Below are 27,980 nucleotides of genomic sequence, written 5' to 3' on the forward strand. Positions count from 1 at the left end.
TCATACATTTAGATTGCTCCTGATACCAAAAAGATGCACCACGATGTTTACAAACATGATGAGGGCCACCATAACATATCTGGACCTAGCAGACCTGTTAGAAATCAGAATAAAACTCAGCAACATATAGGGGTCTCTCGATCCAGATTTTTAAAAATAAACTAAAACCTGAAGAAACAAAAATAAAAAACGAACCATATCCTCAGCTATGCTTTTGTGCAGAATCACTTACTAAATGCTCAATTGCAATCCACAACTGGTGTATTGTATAAAGAATTCATCATCGAAGAACGCCAGCGAAGTCTTGTCATGCATACAGAAGTGCCAAACTTGTGCAGCTGTGCTTGATACCAAAAAGACACACCACAATATTTTCACACATGATGAGAGCCACCATACCATATCTGGACCTCGCAGACCTGTCAGAAATCAGAATAAAGTTCAACGACATATATTCATCATCCAGAATTTTTTAATAATTTAAAACCTGAAGAAACAAAAATAGAAGAGGGACCGTATCGCCAGCTATGCTTATGTGCGGAATGCTTTGCACATACTGAATGCTAAATTGTAAACCAGAACTGGTGTATTGTATAACGAATTCGTGAGTCTTGTCATGCTGTCAGAAGCGTAAAACTTGTGCATCTCAGCTAGCTTTCTGTTCCCAAACATCCTTCTCCTCAAAGTCCAGTGTGGCCTCTCGCTGCTTTTGAGATTGGAAAATCAAAATTTCAATACCAACTAATTACTTCTGTCAAAGTTCAGTGTGGCCTCTCGCTGCTTTTCAGATTGAAAAATGAACATGTCAATACGAACTAACTGCTTTTGTCTTGAAAAATTCCGCTTCCCATAAAATTAGAATGAAACATCGAGTTCTTGTGAACTGATCTATCTTGTTTGGTACTTTGGTAAGCCAGACTTCATTGACATAGGAATTTTGCTACCCATGGATTTTGTCTCGTGGGAATTGAGGCGAGGAGACACTGGTAGAAAAATGGCCTTCCATCCAGCCCCATTAGTCGCCAAAATATAGGAACCGCGACTAATGGGGTCTTTAGTCGCGGTTCGGGTGGCGAACCGCGACTAAAGAACTGGGCCCAGCGCGCTCGCTGGCCAGCTGGTGGACGGGATGGGCTTTAGTCGCGGTTGGCCAGGCCAACCGCGACTAAAGGTCCTCAGGCCTGGACCGAAGGCCTTTAGTCGCGGTTGGCCAGGCCAACCGGGACTAAAGGCCCATCCCTATAAAAGGGTCTTAGCTCACAGCACTTAGCCATTTGGTGCCACTTCTCTTCACAAGCTTCACAAGGGGGTGTACATTTGCTTTTGGTTCCTCTTATGCACACAAGGTGTTTGATAAAATGCCCCAAGAGCATGAAACAAACATGATATGAATTGTTGGAGCCACACTTGAGCTTCCTCATTTATTATTTGCTCCTCGATCGCGGTTAGCAACTTGAACCTTTCATGCATGTGTGTCATTGATAAAATATGCATGTGTGTAGTTCATTGTTTAATTTATATTGTTTATAGCTAGTTAGTTTAACAAATGCATAATGCAGATGAATCGACAATGGATGTACGGTAACCGACTCTCCGGCGAGTTCACTACGGGTTTGAAAGATTTCCTCGTAGTGGCTAATGCGAACAAGCAGAAGGGTTTTGTTATCTGTCCATGTGTTGACTGTAAGAATCAGAAGGGTTACTCTTCCTCAAGAGAAGTTCACCTGCACCTGCTTCGGCACTCGAAGAATTGTCCTCAAGGAGGACCCGAAGAAAAAAAAGGGAAAGAGAAGAGGATAGACAAATCTTCGGGTCCATTGACTCGTCATTTGTTCCGAGCAAGAGTATCGGTGATGTGCCTACCGACAATATAGAAGAACCCAATATATTCGGTTGTCTCATCACGCCCGAGAAAAATGTAGAAGAACCGGCAAAATGGGTCATTGCATCAGCCGAACAAGGCACTCGACAATATATTCTCAGAACGCCAAAGTTGCGAACAATTTCTGAATGCCGCAAAACTTTGCGAAGGTAAGACCCCAGATCCGTTCTGTGTGGCGTAGCGCCGTCTCTGACGTCGGTTTGCTACTTTTATCCGTATCAACAGATACGAAGAAAAATCCTAACGGACGCGTTAGGTACCCGATAAAATATGACTGGGACTCGACAGAATGGTAAGACCTTAAGCGGCACCTGTCGAGTTAACACCAGTATCCCGGGATCATGTCCAGGGACGTGATCTTGAAGTAGGTTTTGTGGATTGCCACTAGAGCAGTTAACTAGTACCTGATCCGTCAGATGAACTAGCCCCAATTACCATTATCCCTGTACAATATAGATATGGATGTCAAATAAAAATAGCAACGGCCTGGAGTCGATAAAAAGAGGGCTGCACCAAGTTCTTTATCGAGTAGTACAACTCGAGCCTGTGCCTAGGTGCAAGCACCTGCGCATAGGCTCGGGGGCTACTCTTATCAAGAGTATTGTTCACCCTTCCGATAAGATACAAGAAAGAGGAAGAATTGTGGAGTCGATTAAAAGCAAGTTGAGCCTACACCCAAGTGCAAACACTTGGCTGTAGCCTCGGGGGCTACTCCCATCGGGAGCGCTGGTCGCGCACCCGATAGAAATATAACTTCGATAGCATCTACGACAATCAAGGTTTGAAGACTCAACTCGATTCTACGACTCGAGTGGAGCCTACTCCCATCGGGAGCACATGGATTTCATCAAGTCCTCCAGAAATATAGTTAAATTCTTCATCGAGTAGTACAACTTAAGTCTATGCCCAAGTGCAAGCACTTGCCCATAGACTCGGGGGCTACTCCCACCGGGAGCGCTGCCGCGCACCCGATAATTTCAAGAATCGTCGACATCATCTACGCTACACATGATCTACGACATGGATCTCGCCTTGTATTTCTTCGACTTCGGAGATGGTTATGCTTGAGTTTCTATGCAAGTCTTCGACTTCCCTATAAACTCGGGGCTACTGACATGGGCATACCCTTCGGGTACCCATTATTAGTATACCTGGCTCGGCCCAATATGGAGAAGGCCCAACAAGGCAACCCGAAGAAGTAGTCGACTAGGACTCTTGTAAAACCCTAAGCTGGTTGCATATATAAAGCTAGTCAGGGCACCCGAAATAAGGGAGAGAAGAGATAGACAATAGATAGACAACATAGCTCCGTCTACGGCGGCACCATGTAAACATATTATGCTCATATACTGGATTGCTAGCAGCACGTAGGGATCCTCCACCGAGGGGACCCGAAGCTGGGTACGTCGCGTACCTAATCTCGTTCCCGGAATCTCCATCGTCGCTCTCTCCCGAAACCCAAGTCTACAATACGTAGGCATTGCCGAGGTGATACCTCGTCACATGCCAAGCTATAATTGTTGGACCAAGCATGGAGAAAGAGGGGTTATAATGAAAGAAGATGAAGAAGGGGATGATTTCATCGATGAAAACTATCTTGATCATTTCGGTGATACTTTCATGGAGGATGCTGAAGGTGAAGGGGAAGGTGAAGGGGAAGGTGAAGAAGAGGCACATGATGAGCCCGTTGATGATCTTGGTCGGACCATTGCTGATGCACGGAGACGCTGCGAAACCGAAAAGGAGAGGGAGAATTTGGATCGCATGTTAGAGGATCACGTGAAAGGCGCTGTACCCGGATGCGATAATGGTCTGAAAAAGCTGGGCTGCACACTGGATTTGCTGAAATGGAAGGCACGAGCGAGGTGTAGCTGACTCGGCATTTGAAAACTTGCTGAAAATGTTGAAGAATATGTTTCCAAAGAATAACGAGTTGCCCGCCGATACGTACGAAGCAAAGAAGGTTGTCTCGCCCTCTAGGTTTAGAGGTTCCGAAGATACATGCATGCATCAACGATCGCATCCTCTACCGCGGTGAATACGAGAATTTGAATGAATGCCCGGTATGCACTCGCATTGCGTTATAAGATCGAGGCGATGACCCCGGTGACGATGTTGAGGGCGAGAAACCCAGGAAGAAGGTTCCCGCCAAGGTGATGTGGTATGCTCCTATAATACCACGGTTGAAACGTATGTTCAGGAACAAAGAGCATGCCAAGTTGTTGCGATGGCACAAAGAGTACCGTAAGTCGGACGGGGAGTTGAGACACCCCGCAGATGGAACGCAATGGAGAAAGATCGACAGAGAGTTTAAAGATTTTGCAGCCGACGCAAGGAACATAAGATTTGGTCTAAGTACGGATGGCATGAATCCTTTTGGTGAGCAGAGCTCCAGCCATAGCACCTGGCCCGTGACTCTATGCATCTACAACCTTCCTCCTTGGTTGTGCATGAAGCGGAAGTTCATTATGATGCCGGTGCTCATCCAAGGTCCGAAGCAACCCGACAACGACATCGATGTGTACCTAAGGCCATTAGTTGATGAACTTTTACAGCTGTGGGGCAGACCTGGTGTCCGTGTGTGGGATGAGCACAAAGAAGAGGAATTTGACCTACGAGCGTTGCTTTTCGTAACCATCAACGATTGGCCTGCTCTTAGTAACCTTTCGGGCCTGTCAAATAAGGGATACAATGCATGCACGCACTGCTTACATGAGACTGAAAGTGTACATTTGCCAAATTGTAAGAAGAACGTGTATCTTGGGCATCGTCGATTTCTTCCGAAAATTCATCCAGTAAGAAAGAAAGGCAAGCATTACAACGGCAAGGCAGATCACCGGCCGAAGCCTGCAGAACGTACTGGTGCTGAGGTATTTGATATGGTCAAGGATTTGAAAGTCATCTTTGGAAAGGGTCCCGGCGGACAATCGGTTCCGAAGGGAGCTGACGGGCACGCAGCCATGTGGAAGAAGAAATCTATATTCTGGGAGCTAGAATATTGGAAAGTCCTAGAAGTCCGCTCTGCAATCGACGTAATGCACGTTACGAAGAATATTTGCGTGAACCTCCTAAGCTTCTTGGGCGTGTATGGGAAGATAAATGATACAAAGGAAGCACGGCAGGACCAACAACGTTTGAAAGACCCTGATAACCGGCATCCGGAATGGTTTCAAGGTCGTGCCAGCTACGCTCTGACCAAAGAAGAGAAGGTCATCTTTTTTGAATGCCCGAGCGAGTATGAAGGTCCCGTCTGGATTCTCGTCCAATATAAAGGGAATAATAAACATGGCGGAGAAAAAGTTCCAAAACCCGAAGTCTCACGACCGCCACGTGATTATGACGCAATTGCTTCCGATTGCTTTGAGGGGCTCCTGCCGGAAAATGTTCGAGTAGCCATTGTGAAGCTATGTGCATTCCTCAATGCAATCTCTCAGAAGGTAATCAATCCAGAAGTTCTACCACGGTTACAGAACGATGTGGTCCAATGTCTTGTTAGTTTCGAGTTGGTGTTCCCGCCATCCTTCTTCAACATTATGACGCACCTCCTAGTTCACCTAGTCGAAGAGATTTCCATTCTCGGTCCTGTATTTCTACACAATATGTTCCCCTTCGAGAGGTTCATGGGAGTATTAAAGAAATATGTTCGTAACCGTGCTAGGCCAGAAGGAAGCATCGCCAAGGGCTATGGAAATGAGGAGGTAATTGAGTTTTGTGTTGACTTTGTTCCTGACCTTAAGCCGATTGGTCTTCCTCGATCGCGACATGAGGGGAGACTAAGTGGAAAAGGCACGATCGGAAGGAAATCAACGATATGTATGGACGGCCATTCTCCGACCGAAGCACACCACACAGCTTCGACCAATTCCAGCTTGGTGGCTCCGTACTTTGAGAAACACAAGAATATTTTACGCTCGGACAACCCGGGAAGCCTGAATCCTGGATTAGGAAGGCCCACATGGAGACTTTCGGCAGTTGGTTGAGAAAACATTTAATGAATGACAATAAGGTTGTAGATCAGCTGTACATGTTGGCCAAGACACCATCTTCGACTATAACGACTTTCCAAGGGTACGAGATAAATGGGAATACATTTTACACGATCGCCCAAGATAAAAAGAGCACCAACCAAAACAGTGGTGTCCGCTTTGATGCAGCAACCGAGAATGGGCAAAAGGTCACATATTATGGTTACATAGAGGAGATATGGGAACTTGATTATGGACCCTCCTTTAAGGTCCCTTTGTTCCGGTGCAAATGGTTCAAGCTAACAGGAGGTGGGGTAAAGGTGGACCAGCAATACGGAATGACAATGGTGGATTTCAACAATCTTAGTTACCTTGACGAACCATTCGTCCTAGCGAAAGATGTCGCTCAGGTTTTCTATGTGAAGGACATGAGTAGCAAACCGAGGAAACGTAAAGATAAGAAAACGATCAGTACATCATGCGATGATCCAAAGCGCCACATTGTTCTTTCAGGGAAAAGAAACATCGTGGGAGTGGAGGACAAGACAGACATGTCAGAAGATTATAGTATGTTTGGTGAAATTCCGCCCTTCAAAGTAAACACCGACCCAAGCATTAAGTTAAATGATGAGGATGCTCCATGGATACGGCCCAATCGTAAGCAAGCAGGGACACAAGGGAAGAAATGATGTGTAATAATTTATTGTACCAAACTTTGTTGAATGGATCATGTGAATTATATTATCCGTGATGTGTTCTGGTGTCCATTTTCGAATAATTCGATTGATTCGAGATAGCACAGATGATACATGAAATTTGGAGTGATTTAGTCATACTCCTGCCTAGGCGTATAATATGCATACTCGTAGTCTTCATAGTCGCCGCGGTTGTACTGGTAGTCGTCGCCTTCTAAGTTGCCGCCGTCGTCGTCGCTGCTGTCGTCGCTGTCGTCGGGCGGCGCTCGTGGCTCGAACTGAGGGTAGCGCAGGCGGGGGATATCGCCGGCCGTGATGTAGTCCATGACGCTCTGCAGAGTCCGGCCGTACTGTCAACACCCGGATTTTTAAGTCCGAATGCCTATTATGTCATACATCGCAATCCCAGGAATAGTGTTGTTGCGAGGCATAATAGTTAAGTATCACAGTCATCATTCATTACAAACCATAATGTCTTACAACTTGGAATCACATGATCCATATTACACGAATAGTTGATCTATTGATCAACGAACAAACACAAGTTCATTGCGGAAGCGTAAGATACAAGGACTCTCTAGTCCACAGGCCAACGCTTGACGTTAGAAGCTCCTAGTTGTGGTAGACGTCCTGCTGGTCGTCATCCTCGTACTGCTGCTCGGCTTCATAGTCTGGCCATTTGAATAGCCAGGGACAAAGCCGTGAGTACTTTAAGTACTCGCAATCTAATACTAATGTAAGTACTAAACTTACTATGGAAGTATTCTAAGCTCTAAGGTTATTTGCATAAAGCCAATTTTATTTGAATAGACAGTTTGGTAAACAACTCCTCATGTGCTAACTAACTCAAGTGGGAACATTAGTGTCATTCCCACAACTCAATTGTGATTCAAAACCCAAGTCACCGTTCAAGTTCAAAAAGATGTAAATTCTGATGACGGAAACAGTATGGCCTTTCCACTCGTCCATGACCGCGGACGCGGCTATTCGAATAGGTTTACACTCTGCAGAGGTTGCACACTTGTGCCACAACATTTGATTACATCCGTCAGGGATAAAACCCCGAAAAATCGTAACTCAGTACGCGGATCATCAACCATAACCTTTCACTTACATATCCTAGTATAGGCACCTCTCCCCATGAGCTTGGCCTCCCGGTGAAAACCAACTGTTAACCCGGGAACTGCACAGGGCTTGGGCCGGACATTCACCTCGTTACACGTCATTTCTCATCGTTTCTTTTGTTGTAGAGGCAGCCTTCAGCCTAACCCCGATGACGCTTGTTTAGAGGGAACCCATACTAAGATACATAAATTTCCAGCTAAGCCTTACCCATAATCGGGTATTGTGGGGGTACTCAAAAATTGGAATGGTATCGCATCCAACTCAATCATCGGCTTTTATCCAAAATCATCAAGTCAAAATCATGTCATATTCACCTTCAAAATCTTTCAATGGAAATGACTCATCATTCCAAGGTTTTCACCATCATCATTTCATAACACATGTTCCCATCTAGAGTGGTCATTTTTAGTATTTAGCACTAGCCACTAGGTATGAGGGGTGCTAAGTATTTGCCTTGCTTCTAGGCTAAGTTTGATACTCTTGTACTAATCCAATACTAACCAAGTGAATCATAAATCAAAAGTACTTTGATAAAACAAAAGTAAATAAAGCTTGTAAAGTAAAACTGGGAAATAGGATCATAAGCATAAAGTAATTGGGGTAATGCCTTGCTCATGGTGAGCTTTGCACTTTGCAAGAGTATTATCTTGCCTTGGTTGGGAAAGCTGGTCAAAGTGGTCTTCTTCTCCTTGGAAGTAGACCTCCTCCTCCTCCTGGTACTCCTCGGTACTAGCGTCTAAAATACGAATACGGGGTACACAATCATCACACCAAACTTATCTAATTAAACTAAGCACAAACATGGTTCACACACTTAAACTAGCATCACACATTACTATTAGGTGGGTGGATGTGTTTTTCTTATTATGTAAGAAAAATAATTTCCTCTCATACTAATCTTAAATGTTACTTTGAATTATTTAGAGAAATAATTTCCTCTCATTATCTTATTAAGATTTAATTTCTCTTATGCATAATATGTGACCTAGGTTGACCCAAGTCAACCTCTTCACACTTATCATTTGGAGAAAATGATTTAAATGAGGTGAGCACCTCATACCATTTAATTCTAACATATCAAAGATTTAATATCACCAACAAATCCTATGGGACCTAACTAACCAGAGTCTCCACTTCATTTGGACTTGGTGGTGACAAGATTTAAATGAGAGAAACTCTCTCATGATATTTCTTAATAGTTTTGGACAATATCTTTTACTAGAAAATAGCCATAAAGTCATTTAAATCAACTAAACCATGATCATTCAAAGTAAGCATGGAATATTTTTGTATAAACAATTAGTATAAGTGAAATGTGAATTATTGGAGGTGGAATTAACTGAAAGGCATTTATGGTTGATTTTTAAGAATTATTATAAGACAGAAAAGTCCCTGCCTTGTTTATTTTGTCATTTTAATTCTACAAAGGATCTAGGCTTCTATCCAGTGGCATTGTGTAGATAATTTCATGAGGTTTCCAAATATATAAAATTTGTAAAATTTGGCCGAGTAGATTTGTCACAATTGAAATTCAAAGTTTGCAACAGATTGTATATTTCATCTAATTTCCAAATTCGAATTCAAACGGTGGGCTTCGCGCGGGAAAAGAACTTGGGCTGCAGAGAGAAAAGAGTTGGGCCGGCCCAAGACTGCGTCTAGCGCAGCGGGCCGTTCGACGGTAGGTCCCACGCGTCAGTGGGACTTAAATCCCGAAGCGGTACGGGGAGAGGAGAGCCGTGCGATTAGAAGGGGATCGCACGGTCGAGAGAGGCCTTCGTCTCCGGCGAGAGGGGACTCACTGCGACGGCGGCAGGGGGTCGGCGAGCTCGTCGGAGCTCCGGCGGTCGAGGGCGATGTGCGCAGCGACGTTGGAGTGGATGAGGAAGCGTCTGGAAGCAGTTGCGTCTCCAGTGGTGGCCTCCTGCTCCGGCGACTCCGTGTACTGGCGGCGGCGGCGATCTTGCGATTGGAGCAGTGGGGTGGCTAAACGGTGAAATTGAGGTGGCGAGGAGTGTTGTGAGGATGAGAGGAAGAGGATGGTGTGCTCGAATCAGTGGGAGAGGGCCTCCTTTTATAGCGGCGGGAGGTGGCTGTGGCGTCCGGCTGGGGTCGTCGTCGTCGTCGTCGGTCCAGGGCTGCGAAAGGGCAAGGCGTGGGCGCGTACGGTGGCTGGCGTCCTGGCGAGGCTGACGCGCGTGCTCGTGGCGCATCCGAGGCTCTGCAGAGATGATGCGTTTGACGGGAGTGCTCGGGCCACGGCGGACAGGCGGCGTCGTGGTCGTCACGGCTGACGTTCCCGCGGGCTAGTGGGCGTGTCCAGGCGGTCCAGTGAGCCGTCGTGCGTCGACTGGTGCTGAGAGGAGGGGTCGAGGTGGCGCAAGGACGCGGGGCTTGTCACGCTCTGGCGCGTCCAGAGGGAGTGCCATGCGCGCTCTGGCGCGGCATGGGCAAGTCCTGGGCGCGTCTGGGCGCCCGTGTGCTGACGCGTGCGAGCTCGGTCTTGGTCAAGGGATGGCATGAGCGTGTCCAGGGAGGTGAGAGGAAGCCAGTGGACATGAGGGTTCGGGCCAGAGGTGGCCAGAGGTGAGAGGAGCATGGTGGTGGTATGTCATGCCACGGCATGGCCAGATTCTTGATGATTTGATCAAACAAAGTTTAGTGCAAGTGGTGCTACTGGTGTTGAGGGGTGAGAGGGTTCTCCAGAAGTGCAGAGAGGGCAAGGTTGGACCAAGTCCATGGTAAAAAATGGAGTATGGGCTCAGATATTTACCCTGCCTGCAATGTGTTCGACAGAATGCCCGCAAGAAAATTATTTTCGAATTTTGAAATTCTTTTTGGTGGGTTGAAATCATATATTAAGTGGAGCATTTTGGTGTTGGTGGTGGTCAAAATGGATTTGATATGCAAAATCACATTTTGCATATGATCTTAAATCTGTGAGAAAGTTCCAACTTTGCTTGCTTGCCATTTGAAATTGGTGAAGATTTTGGGGTGATGGTTTTGGGCAAAGTTGTAGTGCTTGATGTTGTCTTGGATGAGGTGAAAAGAGTTGACAAAGTTTAGAAGTGGAAAGAGGAAAGCCAGGGGCTCAAAGTGGCCATCAGGTTAAAAATGACACAAGTGACCATATTGCATGTATGTTGGAATTTGAATTTGATTTTGGTTTTGGTTGAGTTTCTTCACTTCCAAAAGTATTTAAAAGTGTTTAGTAACCATCTTCAACCAATGGGGCAAGCCAAAGTGGTCTAGGTTAAGATTTGCAAAAATGGCATAGGCCTTATGTGAGAGTAAAAAGGATTTTGGAAATTTTTTTATATTTCAGTTTTATTTGGTTAGGGGTGATCAAGGGATCATTGCTAGGGTTTTAGAATGAGAGTAACACACATAAACAAGCATCATGGCAATAGCACACTCAAAATAATTAATAAGGTGATCTAATATGCATAGTCCTATATGATGGAAAAAGTTTTTGTTGGCTTCAATTTTTGGGTTCTTGAATTCTCATTCTTGTTCATTTCATTTAAAGTTGGGATGTTACAAACCCTTCCCCTTACAAAAGATCTCGTCCCGAGATCTAGAGAAAACTAGGTACTAAAGAGATCCGGGTATTCCTTCTTCATGTCTTCCTCGCGTTCCCAAGTTGCTTCTTCTTCGGTGTGATTACTCCATTGTATCTTCGTGGAACTTGATACTTCCGGTGCGGGTGGTCCTGAATGCTTCTTCAAGGATGCGAATAGGCACTTCGCGGTAGGTTAGATCCTGGTTGAGATCAATGGCTCTGTGGTCGATGTTCTTGAATACTTCGGTCTTTTCCGGTACTTCTAGGCACTTTCTAAGCAGTGAGATGTGAAACACATTGTGTACGGCGGACATCTCTTCCGGCAGTTCCAACTGATATGAGACTTCTCCTCGGCGACTCAGAATCTTGAATGGTCCGACATATCTGGGGGCGAGCTTTCCTTTGAGTTGGAATCTCTGCATTCCTTTGAGGGGTGAGACTTTGAGATACACAAAATCTCCGATTTCGAATGTCATCTCTCGGCGTCTCTTGTCGGCGTAGCTCTTCTGTCTTGATTGGGCGGTCTTGAGGTATTCGCGGATCTTGTGCACCTTCTCTTCGGCTTCGCGGAGAATGTCTGGGCCGAAGACTTGGCTATCTCCGACTTCTGACCAGTTCAGAGGGGTACGGCATTTCCTTCCGTACAGGGCTTCAAAGGGGGCCATCTGTAAGCTGGCTTGGTAACTGTTGTTGTAGGAGAATTCTGCGTAAGGTAGGCAATCTTCCCATTTGGATCCATACTCTAGCACACAGGCTCTCAACATATCTTCAAGTATCTGGTTGACTCTCTCGGTCTGTCCGTCGCTCGCGGGTGGTAGGCGGTGCCGAAATTCGGACGGGTTCCTAGTCCTTCATGCACCTTTCCGCAGAATCTTGAGGTGAATTGTGATCCTCTATCTGACACAATTGACTTCGGGGTTCCGTGCAGGCTGACTATTCTGGAGATGTATAACTCAGCTAGCTTTGGGCCTTGGTATGTGGTCTTGACAGGGATAAAATGTGCAACCTTGGTTAACCTATCGATGACTACCCAAATGGAGTCATTTCCTCTGCTAGATTTGGGCAATCCTGTGATAAAATCCATACCGACAGAATCCCATTTCCACTCAGGAATCTGTAAGGGTTGCAACAGTCCTGCGGGTCGTTGATGTTCTGCTTTGACTCGCTGACAGATATCACACTTGGCGATGTAGCTTCCGATCTCTCGCTTCATTCCGTGCCACCAGAATTGTTCCTTCAGGTCTTGGTACATCTTGGTTCCTCCGGGGTGGATTGAATAAAGGGTGTCATGGGCTTCTTGCAGAATGACTTGTTTCAAGTCAGAGTCCGATGGTACGCAGAGACGTTCTTTGTACCAAAGAACTCCGGCTTCGTCTACGGTAAATCCTGGTGCCTTTCCCGCAGCTATCTGACTCTTTATTCCGTCAATGCTGGCATTTCCTTTCTGGGCTTCCTTTATCTGGCTCATCAAAGTGGGTTGGAGCTCAATGCTGGCGAGGAATCCTTCGCTCACTAGCTCTAGTCTGAATTGTTCAAACTCTTGGTACAGGCTTGGTTGCTCTATTGCGATCATGGAGTTTAACTGACACGGCAGTCTGCTCAAGGCATCCGCTACCACATTGGCCTTTCCGGGGTGGTAGTGAATTTCCATGTCGTAATCCTTGATTAATTCAATCCATCCGCGCCGTCTCATGTTCAGCTCCTTCGGGTGAAAATGTACTTCGTGCTCTTGTGATCCGAATATATCTCGCATCGATTACCCATGAGGTAATGACGCCAAACCTTCGTGGCTAAAACTACGGCTGCTAACTCCAAGTCATGAGTTGGATAGTTCTGTTCATGTTGCTTCAGCTTGCCTTGATAGGTATGATATCACCTTGCCTTCTTGCATCAACACACATCCAAGACCAATCTTGGAGGCATCACAATAGACATCGAAAGGCTTGGTGACATCGGGCATGATCGAATTGGGGCTGTGGTTAATCTGAGCTTGAGTTGTTGAAAGCTTTCTTCACATTTGTCATTCCAGTCAAACTTCTTGTCCTTCTTCAGCAGTTGAGTCATTGGTCGTGCGATGCTGGAAAATCCTTCAACGAATCTGCGGTAATATCCCGCTAAGCCCACAAATGCCCGGACTTCAGTCTGGGTGGTTGGGGCTTTCCATTCCTCAACGGTTTTGATTTTAGCGGGATCTACGGCAATTCCTCCTGCAGACAAGATGTGTCCCAGGAATCCTACTTCCTTCAACCAAAACTCACATTTGCTAAACTTGGCGTACAACTGATGCTGCCTAAGGGTTTCTAGAACCACTTCCAAATGTTGTTCATGTTCTTCTTCTGATTTGGAGTAGATAAGGATGTCGTCGATGAAGACAACGACAAACTTATCCATAAAGTCCATAAAGATCTTATTCATGAGATTCATGAAGTAAGCGGGGCATTGGTCAGTCCGAAGGACATGACATTGTACTCATACAGTCCATATCTGGTGGTGAAGGCAGTCTTTGGAATATCTGTTGCTCGGATCTTCAGTTGATGGTAACCTGTCCTCAGATCAATCTTTGAGAAAACTTGGGCACCGGTTAGCTGGTCAAACGGATCTTCTATCTTTGGCAAGGGATATTTGTTCTTGATGGTGACATCGTTAAGCTTACGATAATCCGTAACCAAACGAGTGGCACCGTCTTTCTTATCCACAAACAAAGCCGGTGATCTCCAAGGTGACGCACTTGGTCGAATCGGACCTTTGTACAAGCATATCATCCAGCTTGCTTCTTCGGCTCCACTAGTTCTGCGGGGTTCATGCTCGTAGGCTCTCCGGGCTATAGGTCCTGTTCCGAGGATTAACTCGATGATGAACTCGATATCCCGATCCGGGGGCATACCGGGTAGATCATCCGGAAACACATCGGGTATCGACAAACGACCCCGATTTGATCCGAGTTGGCTTGGCTACACTTTGGTTGCGGTGAATTTTTCCGGGTAGTTTTTCGGATAAGTGTTCTATTATTATTCCGGTGCTACTTGTCATGGTGATGGCCTTCTTGGCGCAGTCTATCAATCCATGATGTTTCGCCATCCAGTCCATACCCAGGACTACTTCCAATCCTTTGGTTCCCAAAACAATCAAGTTTGCATAAAAGTCTATTTCATGGATTCTGATGGGTACATCTTTGCAGAATTTTCTAGCTTTAGTGGTTGATCCAGGTATCTGAACTACCATGACATGTTTCAAGCTGATTGGTTGAATCTTACTAGTGCACACAAAATCTTCTCGTAACGAACGAATGCGATGCTCCGGAATCAAACAAGACTTTTGCTCGGTATTGAGTTAACGAGAGAACATACCCAGCACCACGTCAGGTGCTTCCTGGGCTTCCTCAGCATTCATGTGGTAGAGGCGACCTCCGCGGTTGTGCGGGTTGTTGGGGGCGAACTTCTTGCCGGTGGAGACACGGCGTTGCTGCTGAGCTGGTGGTGCGGGGTTGCCTGCGAGCTTGGCGAGCCTCTTGGGACACTCATTGGAGTAATGCCCCACTACACCACACTCATAGCAAGTGATGGTGGTCTTGTCTTGCTTGCTTGCGACGGGGATTGCATTGCTCCCGGTCCTTGGTGCGGTGTTGGTGTTGTTGTTGCTGTTGTTGTGGTTGGGGGCTCTCGGCGGAGCGCGGTTGAAGTTGTTGTTGGTGTTGTTGTTGTAGTGGCCTCCCGGCCTCGGGGTTTCCTCCACTCCGGTCTCGATAAACCGGACGTGGCATCCGTGCATTGGGTTTGTTGGTCCCGAAGCCTCCGCCTCGAGTTGGGGCGATACCTTGGGGCATTGCTAGGCCCACTCGGTTCATCATGCGGCGCTTGCGGTTCTCGCTGGCTTGGTGCAGTTGCCCTCCATTTGGATGGCGGAGTCAACAAGGGCTTCGAGGTCGGCAAAGGGGATGTTGATCAACACAGTCTGCATCTCATCATGCAGTCCGTTCAGGAACCTTTCCTTCCTCTTCTCGCAGAGTATCGGCCTCATCCGGGGCGTACCTTGACAGCAGTGAGAAACTTGTCGCGGTATTCCACCACGGACATCCGGCCTTGCTTCAGCTCACGGAACTCATCTCTCATCTTCTTTATCGGACCCGGGGCACATGGTACTTGCTGAACTTGAGCTTGAAATCTGCCCAAGTCATGAACTGTCCCGCGTTCATGGCACGGGTGCTTGTCCACCATGCTCTTGCTGGTCCGGCTAAGTAGTGCGTGGCAAACAGCACTTTCTCATTCTCTTCAACTCCAGCTACTTCTAGATTGTTCTCCATGGTTTGGAGCCAATCATCCGCATCAAGTGGTTCCTCGGCCTTGCTGAAAACTGGCGGGTTGGTATTCTGGAAGTTCTTGAGCTTGGATCCTGGATGATCATGGTGGCCTTGATTGTTGTTGGCAAGCTGTTGAAGTGCTGCAATGTTGGCTTGCCTTTCAGCTCTTTCCGCTTCCCTATCTTCCAGCATAACTTGCAACATCTGCATCATTGCGTCTTGATTCATGTTGCGGGTTGGAGGGGCCATCTGAGTATTGAGATAGATCATGAGATAAGAGGGAAATTTTCTATGGCTTGTTTTGTGTTTAAGTTTAAAAGCTTAAAACTTGAAGTCTTTTCATGATGACACAAACATACATTCATTCATAGCAAACAACACACATTACAAGCTAACACACTAAGGGTTTTAAGAACCCTTCTTCTCCAAGCTACGATACATTGGGGCGGGATACAACTCACACCTACGATAGTGCACAAGTGAACTACTCCTCATCCTCATCGACATCGATGGGGGTGTGGGCTTCATCTCCGTCGTCCGAGAAGTCGTAGTCTTCCCCTCGGTGTTCTCATCATCCTCGAAATCGTTGTCGTCACTCGGGTAGTCGCTTCCTCCCCGAATGTCTTCTCCATCTTCCTCCATCTTCTTCATCTGCTCCTCCCGGGCCTTGACAGAGGGCCTCGAGTGCTGCTATCTTTGCGCGGAGGCGAGTGATGGTGGCATCCCTCTTCGCCCGCTGCGGCGGAGAGTCCCGCGGTCATTGGCGAGCATCTTGATGGCGTCGCCTTGCTCGATGATGCGGGCGTGAGTCCGGTTGGCGTACTCACGGGAGTGGTCGAGATCCCGCTGAGTGTGATACAAGCATGAAATCGAGATGCTCCACATGGTGCTTCAGTGCCGGGTGGGATGGCATGTCCATGGGCTCTCCAAGCAGAGTTACGCCTCGCGAGGTGAGAAAAACGAGGGTGGTTGAGTGCCTCCCCGCTCATCCCGCACAGGCGTGCGAGTCCCTCCCGAAGGGCGCGGGCAAGTCCGTCCAGCCAGCTTGCTCTCCATGAAGGAGAAGAGGATCCTCTCAGAAGTGGGAGGCTCCATCTTGCCCCTCAAATCCGCAGCTGATGATCCACCGCAGCTCGCCTCCCGGCCGGTTCGCGATCCGGGCTCCGTGGAACTCCGGGTGCGGGCGACCCAGTGTGGTCGGACAGGGCGTTGAGGTCGTGCTCGAAGATCAAGCTTCCCCATTCCCGAGCTGGTAAAACTTCGTGTTCACGGGCTCCATCCGAAAGTGAAGTGAAGGATTTAAGTTAGAGAAGTGAACAAGTGTGGCAAAATTTTAAGTATTTTTCTAAGGAAGAACATGACTTCTTATTTTTCCAAGGAACTCAAAGAGAAGGCAAAGATTTAAATTTTTCAGAAATACTTCTTTCCTTTTTGAAACTAAATTTTTCAGAACGTCCATTTCTAACTAGGGTCTCCTATGGTCAAACAATGGCTCTGATACCAACTTGTCAACACCCGGATTTTTAAGTCCGAATGCCTATTATGTCATACATCGCAATCCCAGGAATAGTGTTGTTGCGAGGCATAATAGTTAAGTATCACACCATCATTCATTACAAACCATAATGTCTTACAACTTGGAATCACATGATCCATATTACACGAATAGTTGATCTATTGATCAACGAACAAACACAAGTTCATTGCGGAAGCGTAAGATACAAGGACTCTCTAGTCCACAGGCCAACGCTTGACGTTAGAAGCTCCTAGTTGTGGTAGACGTCCCGCTGGTCGTCATCCTCGTACCGTCTGCTCGGCTTCATAGTCTGGCCATTTGAATAGCCAGGGACAAAGCCGTGAGTACTTTAAGTACTCGCAATCTAATACTAATGTAAGTACTAAACTTACTATGGAAGTATTCTAAGCTCTAAGGTTATTTGCATAAAGCCAATTTTATTTGAATAGACAGTTTGGTAAACAACTCCTCATGTGCTAACTAACTCAAGTGGGAACATTAGTGTCATTCCCACAACTCAATTGTGATTCAAAACCCAAGTCACCATTCAAGTTCAAAAGATGTAAATTCCGATGACGGAAACAAGTATGGCCTTTCCAATCGTCCATGACCGCGGACGCGGCTATTCGAATAGGTTTACACTCGCAGAGGTTGCACACTTGTGCCACAACATTTGATTACATCCGTCAGTGATAAAACCCCGAAAAATCGTAACTCAAGCACGCGGATCATCAACCATAACCTTTCACTTACATATCCTAGTATAGGCACCTCTCCCCATGAGCTTGGCCTCCCGGTGAAAACCAACCGTTAACCCGGAACCGCACAGGGCTTGGGCCGGACATTCACCTCGTTACACGTCATTTCTCATCGTTTCTTTTGTTGTAGAGGCAGCCTTCACTCTAACCCCGATGACGCTTGTTTAGAGGGAACCCATACTAAGATACATAAATTTCCGACTAAGCCTTACCCATAATCAGTATTGTGGGGGTACTCAAAAATTGGAATGGTATCGCATCCAACTCAATCATCAGTTTTTATCCAAAATCATCAAGTCAAAATCATGTCATATTCACCTTCAAAATCTTTCAATGGAAATGACTCATCATTCCAAGGTTTTCACCATCATCATTTCATAACACATGTTCCCATCTAGAGTGGTCATTTTTAGTATTTAGCACTAGCCACTAGGTATGAGGGGTGCTAAGTATTTGCCTTGCTTCTAGGCTAAGTTTGATACTCTTGTACTAATCCAATACTAACCAAGTGAATCATAAATCAAAAGTACTTTGATAAAACAAAAGTAAATAAAGCTTGTAAAGTAAAACTGGGAAATAGGATCATAAGCATAAAGTAATTGGGGTAATGCCTTGCTCATGGTGAGCTTTGCACTTTGCAAGAGTATTATCTTGCCTTGGTTGGGAAACTGGTCAAAGTGGTCTTCTTCTCCTTGGAAGTAGACCTCCTCCTCCTCCAGGTACTCCTCGGTACTAGCGTCTAAAATACGAATACGGGGTACACAATCATCACACCAAACTTATCTAATTAAACTAAGCACAAACATGGTTCACACACTTAAACTAGCATCACACATTACTATTAGGTGGGTGGATGTGTTTTTCTTATTATGTAAGAAAAATAATTTCCTCTCATACTAATCTTAAATGTTACTTTGAATTATTTAGAGAAATAATTTCCTCTCATTATCTTATTAAGATTTAATTTCTCTTATGCATAATATGTGACCTAGGTTGACCCAAGTCAACCTCTTCACACTTATCATTTGGAGAAAATGATTTAAATGAGGTGAGCACCTCATACCATTTAATTCTAACATATCAAAGATTTAATATCACCAACAAATCCTATGGGACCTAACTAACCAGAGTCTCCACTTCATTTGGACTTGGTGGTGACAAGATTTAAATGAGAGAAACTCTCTCATGATATTTCTTAATAGTTTTGGACAATATCTTTTACTAGAAAATAGCCATAAAGTCATTTAAATCAACTAAACCATGATCATTCAAAGTAAGCATGGAATATTTTTGTATAAACAATTAGTATAAGTGAAATGTGAATTATTGGAGGTGGAATTAACTGAAAGGCATTTATGGTTGATTTTTAAGAATTATTATAAGACAGAAAAGTCCCTGCCTTGTTTATTTTGTCATTTTAATTCTACAAAGGATCTAGGCTTCTATCCAGTGGCATTGTGTAGATAATTTCATGAGGTTTCCAAATATATAAAATTTGTAAAATTTGGCCGAGTAGATTTGTCACAATTGAAATTCAAAGTTTGCAACAGATTGTATATTTCATCTAATTTCCAAATTCGAATTCAAACGGTGGGCTTCGCGCGGGAAAAGAACTTGGGCTGCAGAGAGAAAAAGAGTTGGGCCGGCCCAGTACTGCGTCTAGCGCAGCGGGCCGTCTGACGGTAGGTCCCACGCGTCAGTGGGACTTAAATCCCGAAGCGGTACGGGGAGAGGAGAGCCGTGCGATTAGAAGGGGATCGCACGGTCGAGAGAGGCCTTCGTCTCCGGCGAGAGGGGACTCACTGCGACGGCGGCAGGGGTCGGCGAGCTCGTCGGAGCTCCGGCGGTCGAGGGCGATGTGCGCAGCGACGTTGGAGTGGATGAGGAAGCGTCTGGAAGCAGTTGCGTCTCCAGTGGTGGCCTCCTGCTCCGGCGACTCCGTGTACTGGCGGCGGCGGCGATCTTGCGATTGGAGCAGTGGGGTGGCTAAACGGTGAAATTGAGGTGGCGAGGAGTGTTGTGAGGATGAGAGGAAGAGGATGGTGTGCTCGAATCAGTGGGAGAGGGCCTCCTTTTATAGCGGCGGGAGGTGGCTGTGGCGTCCGGCTGGGGTCGTCGTCGTCGTCGTCGGTCCAGGGCTGCGAAAGGGCAAGGCGTGGGCGCGTACGGTGGCTGGCGTCCTGGCGAGGCTGACGCGCGTGCTCGTGGCGCATCCGAGGCTCTGCAGAGATGGTGCGTTTGACGGGAGTGCTCGGGCCATGGCGGACAGGCGGCGTCGTGGTCGTCACGGCTGACGTTCCCGCGGGCTAGTGGGCGTGTCCAGGCGGTCCAGTGAGCCGTCGTGCGTCGACTGGTGCTGAGAGGAGGGGTCGAGGTGGCGCAAGGACGCGGGGCTCGTCACGCTCTGGCGCGTCCAGAGGGAGTGCCATGCGCGCTCTGGCGCGGCATGGGCAAGTCCTGGGCGCGTCTGGGCGCCCGTGTGCTGACGCGTGCGAGCTCGGTCTTGGTCAAGGGATGGCATGAGCGTGTCCAGGGAGGTGAGAGGAAGCCAGTGGACATGAGGGTTCGGGCCAGAGGTGGCCGAGAGTGAGAGGAGCATGGTGGTGGTATGTCATGCCACGGCATGGCCGGATTCTTGATGATTTGATCAAACAAAGTTTAGTGCAAGTGGTGCTACTGGTGTTGAGGGGTGAGAGGGTTCTCCAGAAGTGCAGAGAGGGCAAGGTTGGACCAAGTCCATGGTAAAAAATGGAGTATGGGCTCAGATATTTACCCTGCCTGCAATGTGTTCGACAGAATGCCCGCAAGAAAATTATTTTCGAATTTTGAAATTCTTTTTGGTGGGTTGAAATCATATATTAAGTGGAGCATTTTGGTGTTGGTGGTGGTCAAAATGGATTTGATATGCAAAATCACATTTTGCATATGATCTTAAATCGTGAGAAAGTTCCAACTTTGCTTGCTTGCCATTTGAAATTGGTGAAGATTTTGGGGTGATGGTTTTGGGCAAAGTTGTAGTGCTTGATGTTGTCTTGGATGAGGTGAAAAGAGTTGACAAAGTTTAGAAGTGGAAAGAGGAAAGCCAGGGGCTCAAAGTGGCCATCGGGTTAAAAATGACACAAGTGACCATATTGCATGTATGTTGGAATTTGAATTTGATTTTGGTTTTGGTTGAGTTTCTTCACTTCCAAAAGTATTTAAAAGTGTTTAGTAACCATCTTCAACCAATGGGGCAAGCCAAAGTGGTCTAGGTTAAGATTTGCAAAAATGGCATAGGCCTTATGTGAGAGTAAAAAGGATTTTTGGAAATTTTTTTATATTTCAGTTTTATTTGGTTAGGGGTGATCAAGGGATCATTGCTAGGGTTTTAGAATGAGAGTAACACACATAAACAAGCATCATGGCAATAGCACACTCAAAATAATTAATAAGGTGATCTAATATGCATAGTCCTATATGATGGAAAAAGTTTTTGTTGGCTTCAATTTTTGGGTTCTTGAATTCTCATTCTTGTTCATTTCATTTAAAGTTGGGATGTTACACGTACCACCATAGCCGACGGCCGGCCTCGTGGAAGTTCCCAGGAGGCAGACCGTCCTCCTCATACCTGGCGAGCGCCCTCTCATGCCGATTGATGAAGAAGGCGTCCCAAGTATGCTGGTTATCGGGATGCCGCGGGGATTCATCCGCTGCTCCGGCGTGAGGTCGAGGTAGTAGTGGTTCGTGATGGCCGCCCGGCGCGCAGCACTCGAGGGACGGGAGGGACCGGCACGCCGCCGACGCTTAGGCTCCGGCCCGGCGGGAACGCGGTAGCCCGGTGGGCAAGGGTAGTTTGAGGGCGCAAAGCTCCTCCACCTGCTCGGTAGGTTAGAGTGGGTGCGGTGGAAGCCATGAGAGAGTGATGAGAGATTGTAGAGATGTGATAATGCCGGCCAAGCCGGGCTACATATATGTAGTGACAAATGGCGGGAAAAATGGGAGCGGGAAGACAGGAGGCGGGAAGAAAGTGGCGGGAAGAAAGAGGCGGGAAGAAAGTGGCGGGAAGAAAGTGGCGGGAAGAAAGAGGCGGGAAAGAACTGGCGGGAAGACAGGCCGGGGAGAACTTATGGGAAGACAGAGGTGGCCGGGAAGAACTGGTGGGAAGCGGGGGGGGCGGGGGGAAGACAGATGAGGGAAGAAATTGGTTTTTCTGATTTTTTGGTTATACTATTTGTATTTTTAACATTTTGAATTGAATTAGTTTTATTTTTCTGATTTTTTTGATATATTATTTGTATTTTTAACATTTTGAATTGAATTAGTTTTACTTTTCTTCATTTTTTGATATACTATTTGTATTTTTAACATTTTTAATTGAATAAGTTATATTTTTCTGAATTTTTTGATATATTATTTGTATTTTTAACATTTTGAATTGAATTAGTTTTATTTTTCTGAATTTTTTGATATATTATTGTCTTTTATGATTTTGAAATGAATTAGTTTTATTTTTCTGAATTTATTGATATATTATTTGTATTTTTAACATTTTTAATTGAATTAGTTTTATTTTTCTGAATTTTTTGATATATTATTTGTATTTTATGATTTTGAAATGAATTAGTTTTATTTTTCTGAATTTATTGATATATTATATGTATTTTAAACATTTTGAATTGAATTAGTTTTATTTTTCTGAATTTTTTGATATATTATTTGTATTTTATGATTTTGAAATGAATTAGTTTTTTTTTTCGGAGTTTTTCTGTATTTTTAACATTTTGAAAAACAAAAAGTAATTTGAAAAATACCTTTAGTCGCGGTTGGCCTCGCTAACCGCGACTAAAGGTCTGTGCGCGCGGGAACGAAAAACCCGGCGAAAAAAAGCCTTTAGTCGCGGTTGGTCTGGCCAACCGCGACTAATGGGTACCCTTTAGTCGCGGGTCGCCTCCCCAACCGCGACTAAGGGGGGGGGGGGGCTATAAATACTTTGGCCCGAACCGTCGCCTTCACATCGTCTTCTCCGCGCGAACCGTCGCCTCCACATCGTCGCCTCCGTCTCTCTGCCGAGCGCCGTCAGGCTGCCGCGCCTCGCCGTCGCCGCACTCTCGCCGTCGCCGCAGACGCCGTCGCCGCCGCCCTCTCGTCGCGCCGTCCCGTATGTCGCCGCCCCGCCTACCGTACTGTCGCGCGCGCGGCCCCGGCCCGCCCGTACGCGCGCGTCGCCGGCCCCTCGTCGCCGCCGGCGCCGCCGCCGCTCGCGGAGAGAGAGAGGAGAGGGCGGGCTGCGCTCGCCGGCGCCGCTCTGCTCGCGTGAGAGAGAGAGAGGCCGGCGGCCGCCGCGTGTGGCCGCGCGGTGTGCATGAGAGAGAGAGAGAGAGGGGAGGAGCAGATCGAGCCTCTGCCCCTGCCTTTTTTTTCTTTGTTTTTTAGTTTTTGTTCTTGTTAATTTTGAAATTAAAAATAACTAAAATTTGAGTTTAAAGTTTGTGTAAAAGAAGAACTACAATTTGACTTAAAAAAACAAATAATTGAGACTTAAAATTTTGTCTCAAAAAGAACTACAATTTGACTTTAAAAAGATTGTGTAAAAAAAACTAAAATTTGACTTAAAAAAACTAAAAATTGACTTAAAATTTTTGTCTCAAAAAAGAACTAAAATTTGACTTAAAAAAAACTAAAAATTGACTAAAAAAACCACCGTACGTGCTCGGAGTGAATTGTTCCAGCTGTTCAATCTGCGCGAGCTCGACAAATCTATCATCAGTTGCTACATTCTGTAAGTGATTTATTAATTTCTACCCCATCTCGTTCATTGCCTGCACTATATATATATATATATATATATATATATATATATATATATATATATATATATATATATATATATATATAGTCCTAACTATCTTGTTGTGTACGCTATTATGCGGAATGAAGAAGCGGGAAATGCGAATAAGGAACATCCATGATGTTGGGTTCATTGACCCACACATCGTTAATTCATATGTGTTAGAACACCACCCGCCGACGTGGAGGAAGACTCGTGGCGGTTTCTTACAAAACAGGAACTCAAAAGTGATATTCTATTTCCTTACCATTTTGGGTGAGTTTTTCTGTCTTGAGCACATTCTCTTTTGTTTACTCCATGCATGGTATGTGCCTAATCGATGAGTTATGCATGATCGTGCATGTATCGTGTCCGCAGGTTCCACTGGATTCTGCTAGTAATTCAATTTCACACCTCCACAGTTCTCATCCACGACTCTCTGAATATGGATCCGGCGCTTTGGGCCGACATGAGAAAAATGATGCAAAAGTAATTATTTTCCATTTGCGCTCTATATCGATCGGCCTATTTCGTTCATTTCCTAATATCAAGTAACTAATTAGTAACTCTCTTGTTCATTTAATTTTCTTTGCCTCGTAGGGTTTGGAGACGGTTCGCAGATGAAAAGGTCGGTGAATTAAAAAAAGAGCTACAATTTAGAAGGGCAGTGCCTGGGACTGGGGATATTCAGCCACCGGGGACCAATCTATGTGGATTCTATGTTTGTGAGAGGATCCGGAGATACACCAATGAGCGGGACCAGTCGTCTGAGAACAACATCAAGAGGAATAACCTCCGGAAGACGCTTAGTCCAGAAGCTCGCTTCCGACCACTTCAAAAGGAACTAGCTGGATGGTTCGCGAGGGAAGTCATCGATCCTAGAGGAGAACACTACGTAGAGGACGTAGAACTTCATATGCACTAAATTATGGATGGAAACTTGTTCAAAATTGTACTCCCTCCGTTCCTTTCTATAGTGCCTATAGATTTTTGGCACGGAAATTAGCGTAAGATTATTTTTTACACAAAACCCCCTGGCTGAACGATTTGAGATCAGACTAAAATTAGGGAAATCGATAACTTGCTAACTTACCGTAACAAATCCCACAAATTTGTGTGGTTGACTCTCCATATATGTGCAGCCAGGTTTAAATAAGGAAAGAAAAACACTACTTCCTAAATATAAGCAATCCTTGGGGCTATGCATTAGGAATCTCAATTAACTGTTTCCTATTTTGTATGGATTTTTTTGCATGCATGTCGTGTGGGAGTTGACTGGTGGAGGGGGTAATTGAAAAAAGCCAAGCTACAACCTTATATTGTGAAACAAATGTCAAAAATCTATAGGCACTATAGAAAGGAACGGAGGGAGTATATGGTCATCCGATATTGAATATATATTGTATATTCCTCTTGAATTCTTTTTGGTTCTAATTTCAAATTTGTTTGAAATTGTACATTCATATGCATGTATGTAGTACCGTAGAATATGTGAAACTCCTTCAAAACTAAAACCCAAAAGAAATAAAACAATACAAATTAAAAAGATACCAGGTTTAGGAGGGGGGGGGGGGCTAAAACCCTAAACCTGCGGCGGCCTTTAGTCGCGGTTGGCCAGGAGAACCGCGACTAAAGGTCCTCCGCCCCGACGGACTGCTGGCCGCCACGTGGACGTGCCTTTAGTCGCGGTTCGTAAGGAACCGCGACTAAAGGGGGCCTTTAGTCGCGCTTAATTGGTCGCGGTTGCGCAACCGCGACTAATGGCAGTTGCGAACCGCGACCAATGGCCGTTTTTCTACCAGTGAGAGGTATCGTACATGGATGTTGCGACTGACCTGGATGGGGTTGCCCTTGGCCTCGACGCGGTCGCCGAAGCTGACGGGCCTGAGGTGGTTGACGGAGAACTGCATGCCGGCCGGCCACCATCTGGTACACCGACGCCATGTACCCACCGATGCTGGCCGCCAACTCCGCGATCATTGCCAGCCCGCCGCCGTTGAGCATCCTGAACTGCTGCGACCACGTACACGGACGGCACAAACTAAATGATTCAGACGATCATGGCGCATATACAGACATGGATTGGTGCCGACAAACTACCTGGCAGAAGGCCTTGTTGACGGTGAGACGGCGAAGGACATCGTCTCCAGTGATGCGAGTGTACTCGAAGGCCAGGGCGTGCAGGACGTTGTCTGGTGCCATAGCCTCTCTGAAGCTGGGGGCGGCCGGAGTGGAGGTGACGCTGAAGGTACCCCGCTCTGTCCCGTGATAGACATCGCTACATCAACCCTTGCTGCTTGGTTGTTCGTGCGTCTGTTTCTACGCCGAACACGGAGCAGAGTCAGCAGATAAGAGACAGGGAAGTAGATAACAAACTCATCCCCATGACTTTACTTCTCCTGCCGTTCCGACGTGCACGCACGGCTAGTTGGTGAGGGTCGGTGCAGGACTCCGGATGGCGACCTCCATGAGCGCGAGCTCATCGACGGCGCTGCGCGGAATGTTATATTGTTGGGGCTGCACCTCGCAGCCCCATCTTCTTCTCTGTTTCTCTATTCTCTTCGTGTCAAACTGAAACCTGCTGATTACAAAGTCTTAAATAGACTCACTGACACCAACGCACATTGGCCACACACGCACTAGCACACACTACTAACTCCACAGAGCACTAACCAACTCACGCACCAAGCCACGAACGGCTGATCCTATCTGTTCCTAGAGTCACTCTAGTAGCCACACATCCACATGCAGCTAACGAACTAAATAAAAAGACCACCGATTCACTCGGCTGACACTGGACCATGCAGACCGTCGTTCTCTTTCCTCCATGAGTCATGCCGCTTCACACGGCGGTACTGCATCGCACAGCACCACGGCATCTCGCCAAGCACCCTGCATCACACAGCGGTAACTCGGCATCTCGCCATCGATGCGCTCAGCTGGAACTTCAACGGCCTACAAATCCTAGTAACTTGAAGTACATGCTACAAAACTAAAAATGTAGATACATGAATCAAGATTAAAGCTAACAATCACCCCCTAATGTTGATTCTCTAATTTTGCCGCAACTTCAACGAGAAGTCAGCTCGTCTCCGACATCGTCTCCTCGTGATGGCATCACACCGTCGCCTTGTCGCCGCAGCATCTCGGTGTTATAAAAGCGACAAGCAAATAACGAATAACGAAACAAGAACACACGCAGGGGACACAAGATTTAACGTGGAAAACCCCTTCCAACACAGAAGGGGAAAAAACCACGGGCGCCAGCCAGCAAAACTTCACTATATCGGGGAGTGTTTACAAATGCCGCGGGATATCTTATAATCTGATAAACCCTAGCCGGCGGCTTACAAGATGTATATATAGGCGGTGCCAATGATCCGTACCGCGGGTCGCTCCGCTCGTCAGAAGTTAGTCTCCCTTTAGTATATGAATTTGGATCACAATACAACAAACTCCACCTTGAGACAAATTCCATCTTGTAGCATGAACTTCAACAATCTCCTGAACAACAAAGAAAAACACTTGCTGGCGCCAACAGCCACTTGGGCTAAACAGTTATACCAACCAAGCTCGAGCAAAGCTCAAACATGGAAACAGGAACTGGCTTTGTCATCATATCAGCAGGATTATCATGAGTACTTATCTTGCATACCATCAGTTTACCTTGAGCAACAATGTCACAAACATAATGGTACTTGATATCGATGTGCTTTGTACTCTCATGGAACATTTGATCTTTAGTAAGGTATATTGCACTTTGACTATCAGAAAACAAGTTAATGCAAGAATCATCTCCACAAAGCTCAGCATACAAACCTTTCAACCAAACAGACTCTTTGCAAGCTTCATTAATTGCTATATATTCTGCTTCGCTTGTAGATTGGGCAACAACAGATTGTAACGTTGCCTTTCAACTCACAGCACATCCACCAACAGTGAACACATAACCTGTGAGGGATCTTCTCTTATCCAAATCGGCAGCAAAATCTGAATCCACATAGCCTACAAGTCCCTCACCGGTCTTGCCAAACTTCAAGCAAGCTTTGGATGTGCCATGAAGGTACCTGAAAATCCACTGAACAACTTTCCAATGTTCTTTACCAGGATCAGCCAGGTATCGACTGACCAAACTCATAGCATATGATAAATCAGGATGAGAACAAACCATGGCATACATCAAGGAACCAACAACACTAGAATATGGAACTCGAGACATGTACTCAATATCTTCATCAGTACTAGGACATTGCAATGCTGACAATTTGAAGTGAGAAGCAATTGGTGTACTAACAGACTTTGCATCATGCATATTAAAACGATGAAGAACTTTCTGAATGTAATTTTACTGACTAAGAAATAACACACTAGATTTTT

The 27,980-nt window shown here is 46.0% G+C and overlaps 1 pseudogene; it reads right to left on the reverse strand.

The window, feature by feature from the left end:
* Positions 1 to 26,075, reverse strand: LOC124696896 (annotated as a pseudogene).
* Between the last annotated feature and the right edge of the window lie 1,905 nt (positions 26,076 to 27,980).

Source organism: Lolium rigidum, chromosome 3 (assembly GCF_022539505.1).
Source record: "Lolium rigidum isolate FL_2022 chromosome 3, APGP_CSIRO_Lrig_0.1, whole genome shotgun sequence".
NCBI classification, from domain to species: Eukaryota; Viridiplantae; Streptophyta; class Magnoliopsida; order Poales; family Poaceae; genus Lolium; species Lolium rigidum.